Genomic DNA, 5741 nt, shown 5'->3' with positions numbered 1-5741 from the left:
GTTGATTGACTCTCATTTTTTCTCATGGTAAATGAGAAAGACAGAAGAACAGTGAACATATACAGCTGTAACCAGAAGTAGAGTAATGGGGAAACCTTTCTATAGAAACACATGTTTTAGAGACAACTGTAGATGGGATTTACCATTTTTTTCGCAAGGTTCTCTCTTAGTTTGCTGTTTTTCTTATAGAGTCTTTTCATGAGGCTATACATTTAATTATTTGCATCTCCTGCATCTTACATGTACCTGTTTATACACCTCCGGTGATTGCTATGTGTACCATGTACAAAATTGTATCACTATACTTAGTAATACTTCCTCATATGTTAATTTATGTACTGTGTTTTTTCTTTTTTTTTCTGTTTGAATAAAGTATTACAAGTATTTGTTCCAATTTTATAACACTGATGATATACAGAGACAGACTAAATATTTGTTTCACATAAATTAAAGACGTGACCTATAAACAGTCATATACTGTTGGTCTTCGCAAATATGTATTCAAAATACTACAGTTTGGCATACCTTGCCTATGGTATGTATGTATCTTAATAAACCACCATTTATCCTATAATTAATAGACTTGACATTGTAGGGAACTTACCTGTCCTGCTAGCCCGCGTTTGTCCCTGGGGATCCCAGCCGCAGCGGGAGACGCCTCTGCAGCAGGCAGCATGGCCGAGGCTGCTGCCCTGCTCGCAGCATGTCTCTCTCTGCAGGCAGAGGGATCCATCCTGGCCAAACTACTGTTCGGCCGGGCGGCATCCCTTGCATCTCTATGGACGTGTTTACAGAAAGTCCTGTTCTCAGCACTCCTTTGGATGTGCAAAGTAGTGCACGTCCCAGGGGTGCTGTGGGAAGAGGTGGGCGGGCTACCACGCGTGCCTCTTGTACCCCCCGAGGACGTGGCACTCGGCTGCCTCGCCGCGGGGTGGGACATAGTTTGAATTGGTCACTCTGGCCATTTAAGGAGAACCTGTCCTGACCACCATTGCGCGCTATAAGCCTCTGTGAACACAGTGTGCTTGGGTGCGTTCTTGTGTTGGTTTATGCTAATCCCGTTTGTCATTTCCATAGCGACCTGGTATGAAACCTGACTCTTGCCTGAACTCTGCCTGCCCTGACCTCGGATTGTTTGTGACCATTCTTGTCTGCCGCCTGCCCTGACCTCGGATTGTTCCTGACCTGCCTTTGCCATACCCTTCTGTACTACGTTTATCGGACCTAACCCTTGTCTTGTTTTATGACAATATTAAAACTTGATAAAAGGATATTTGAAGTTGGCTGTGGTTTGTGTGCCCAGGCACATTACAGACATTTTGAATAATTATTATTTTGATCTTATTTTTATTTTCAAGTAATTCAGAAAATTGTATTTCCCATCAACTATATAATTTTGCAGAACTGGATATTGCCTGCAGATACAACTGCATTTTCCAACTAATTAGAGATGTGTCCTCATGTACAATCATTTCAGTATTTACTTTTGGATTTAGATTTTTTTTTTTAACAAATATCTAGTACTACTGTGTGGTTGAATCTGGTCCTCTATAATACTGTATTCATGAAGTAAAACAAGCAAGTACTTTGTATTAATAGTTTTAATTGTTTTCTTAAGACTGGTCATTATATATACTTGACATCATCATGCTTTCAATATGTTCAACACTACTAGTCTTTCTGGAACATCTGAGATTGTTGCCATTATTAGACTGGCTTTGCAAGTTCATCCGCAAATATAAGACATTCATTAGATTTCAGGGTTCTTCTAGATCATTTTCAAGACAGGGAATGTGTCTTGAATTTCAGGGCTTACATTACTCTGGTCTAATGAGGCATAACCCCCAAAATAAAACAGATCTTCTTTTTACAGTGGCTATGTAAGGTCTGGTCAAGTGCCAGCACTCACCAGGCACCGATCCCCCAATCTAATGGTGCATTGTTCACCTATAGAAAGCCCCCACCCAGCCACTGGGAAGCTAGCTGTGCCATACCAGCACACAGATGCCCCAGGACTTCAGTGGGCAAGGAATGTAGCCTGGGGAGGACTCATATACAGTAAGACTAGGATCCTGCAAGAGCAGGACAGTTGACACAATGGGGAATCAGACAGTCAAGGGTCAGTAACCATGCAATCCACAGATAATGTAGCACAGGAGAGTCCAGCAGAGGCAAGTTCAGATAACAGAGCTAAGGGTTATGCACAGGTTATCAGCATCATTCTTCCAAACAAGGTATCCAAGGATAAAGGCAAGCAGAGTCGGGGGAACAAACAAATGTCAATCCAGGCAGCAAACAATCGCAGGTCCAGAAAACAGGCAGTCCAACAGACAATCGAGCCACTAATAGGTTAGACAGGGTAAACCCTACAACAGGCAACTGGTGCCTGGGAGCTGAGAAGCTATAAAGGACCAGTAGTCACTGCCAGGGCAGAAACTTAGCCAGGAACTAATGCACTCTTTAATGCGCTCATGGCTGCAGCACATACTCTAAAATCCCTTTCAGATGCATACAGTCTCAGAGCAGAAGATGCTGAGACAGAACATTCATGGCTAAAGAGAAAGTGGGGATGCTGCAGGTGGGCAGAGCAAAGGACAGACAGCTAATAGATTAATCTTCTTTGCTACTGCAAGCAACACCATCAGAATAAATAGGCTTCTCTGAACTGCTGTGGCTTACTGCACAGAATCACTAGACAAATATTAATTTCCTAACAGCCCACAGATAATTGTAATATTATCTGTAATATATAATATTGCATCTTTGACAATGTATTCAATAAACTTTAACTTCCTGTTTAACTGCAGCTTTTGGACAGATGCCTTCACATTCTAATTGCTTTGCCTATGTATTCAATGGCAATCTGTAATGATGTTTGGACAATGCCCCTGATTCATCATTGAAATCCGCGATCGCTGGAAGCGCGATAATACGCGCGACCCGCGATCGCGGATTACCGCGGTCCGGGACTCGAATGATCGCCAGTAAAAAGCTGTTGGATAAGCGCGGCTCCGTGCGCGAGCTTTTCCGGTTGTTGAATAGCGCGATCGCGCACGATTCCGGATCGCTAATACGAATGCGCGACCGATAATCCGATTTTGCTTGATGAATCAGGGGCAATGGCTTTTTCTTGGCACGCTCAGACATGAGTGCAGTCTCTTTCCTATTGCAAATGCATTCTTTAACACCTAACTGTTGCAAAAGTTACCAGTAGGTGACACAATTAGAATCTATAAAGAGCATAAAATGCCATTCCTGGAACAAAAAAGCAGTTGTTTGAAACTCCTGCCACCATATTATTTTCTATAAAATGGAATGACTGATTACCAAATAATGCAATTTAAATTAAGATCTAAAAGTGGTTAGTTTAAATTGGGAGTCAGGAATGAAAAAGGATCTTGGGGTTCTGGTAGATCATAGACTTAATAACACAGCATGCAATGCCAAGCTGCAATATCAAAAGCTAGCAAAGTATTTTCTTGTATTGAAAGAGGAATAGACTGCAGAGATAGAGACATAATCCTACCCCTGTACAAAGCATTGGTCAGACCACATCTGGAATATGCAGTCCAGTTTTGGGCACCAGTTCACAAAAATGACATTGTGGAATTGGAGAGCGTGGCAACTAAACTAATTAAAGCAATAGAGGAGCTCCGCTGTGAGGAGAGATTAGCTGGACTGGATCTATTCTCCCTTGAGAACAGACATTTAAGGGGTGATATGATCACCCTGTATAAATATATAAATGGTCCATGTAGAGAATTCTTTTCCCAAATATTCACTTTGAGATCATTACAAAGAACAAGAGGGCACTCTTTGCATCTGGAGGAAAAGAATTTTAAGCTCCGGATAAGGAAGGGTTTCTTCAATGTAAGGTCTGTGAAAATGTGGAATCGGCTCCCATCAGGAAGTAATTTGAGCAAGTTCTATAGATTACTTTAAGAAAAAGCTGGATGCTTTTCTAGAAGCAAAGAATATAACTTGGTATTAAGGCTTTTAACCACCTTGCCGTTAAGCCCGACCTTCGTTCGGGCACAAAAAAATTGCAAGATGGTTAACCCAGAGATTTTTCCCATCCTTACTTACCTGCTCCCCCTGTGCTCATCCAGCGTCGTTTTCGTATTCCAGCGTCGTCCTCCGTCCAGCGTCGTCCGTCGATCTCCATCTCCAGCGTCGGGTGCCAGCGGGACCGGTAAGATGCCGGCGAATTTTTTTTCCGTTGAAGCAAATTGAATTTTTTTGCCTTCCTTCAGATCAACTATGTACATAGGGTTCTATATCTGGGATATGTTTATTTCACTAGTGGATGAACTTGATGGACTTATGTCTTTTTTCAGCCTTACCAACTATGTAACTATGTTACTGGAATCCATGGTATTTTTCACATGAATGGCTCGGGAACAGGCTACCACACATAATATGTTGTTCTAACACTTTAGTGCAACACACTGCCCTAAAACAAAATGCTTTTTGGATGGCATTGCGATATGGCATCCACACAAATATAAATATTTTCTCTATTTACTGAGAATGTATTATAGATGTACAGTATTTATTATTCAATGTATTTGAATTTGGACTTTAGTTGTTGACTACAGCCAAGAGTTCTGCTTGACTCTGCCTTCACACCCACACCTTTCTGCAGTACAAATTCATTATTCATTAATGGTACTGACAATTTATTAATCACTGCTGAGCATAGGTATATCATAAAATGTCAGATTGAAACAGCCATGGACACTGTTCATTTAAAGTGGACATTACTAAGAGATGATGAAAGCTGCCACGTCTGAGCCCATTCTATAGAATTCTAATTGCAGAAGTATTCACAATTTGGAGTTTAAAAATGGACTTTCCACTAAAATGAAAAGTCCATGAACACTCTCTTAACACCTCTCCTAAAATCACCAGACTGATAAATATTACCTTACCCTTGCCTTCTGCATTGCTGGAAGTAACGTCACTATTCTTCCTTGGAGGATTCCTGTGAAACAAACCCAAAACAGGAAAAATCTTTCTCTATTTCATTGCAGAGCTTGTGAGATTTAAGCTGCTCTGTCTTCTACGAATTCCAATAATCCTAATGGAAGGACAATGACTTCATCCTCACCCAGGCACCATGGGCAGAAGGTGGGGGGTTAAGGCAAATATGTCTGTTGAAGCTTCACAGTGGTCCCACCTCAGCCAGGCACGGTCCTTTCTAGCTTCCCCTGGCTGTATCCCGTATGAGTCCTTTATGTTTTGATTGGTATCAAAATTGTTGCTATATGCTTTTGCTATGGCTGTTAGTCTAGTTCTTTCAGTAACATCCAAGGAACAAACCTCTGTAGTTTATATGCTTTTACTCAACATTAACTGGTGCATAATTTTCAGAATTACAGGAAGCTTCACGGTTGTCTCATGTCAGCAAGGCAGGGTCCTTTCAGTTTTTCCTGGCTGTGTTCAATTTGAGTCCCTTTTTATCTCAGAGGAAAACTTTTTATCAGGAAAGGTCCTTGGCTACTCCGAGTTGGTCCACAGACTTACCATTACAGTCTATCAAGTAAGCAGTCCAGTCTGCAAACTCTACATACATAGTTACAAAGTAGGTTAAGTTGCAAAAAGACATAAGTTCATCAAGTTCAATCACTAGGGAAAAAAACATATCACTGGTATAAAACCCTAAAAGACATAGTTGGTCCAGAGGAAGGCAAAAAATACCCTGGTACAATTTGCTTGAACAGTGGAAAAAAATTTTCTTC

Source organism: Pyxicephalus adspersus, chromosome 6, assembly GCF_032062135.1.
Source record: "Pyxicephalus adspersus chromosome 6, UCB_Pads_2.0, whole genome shotgun sequence".
In the NCBI taxonomy this organism is placed as follows: Eukaryota; Metazoa; Chordata; class Amphibia; order Anura; family Pyxicephalidae; genus Pyxicephalus; species Pyxicephalus adspersus.
Note: the sequence above shows the minus strand (reverse complement) of the source record.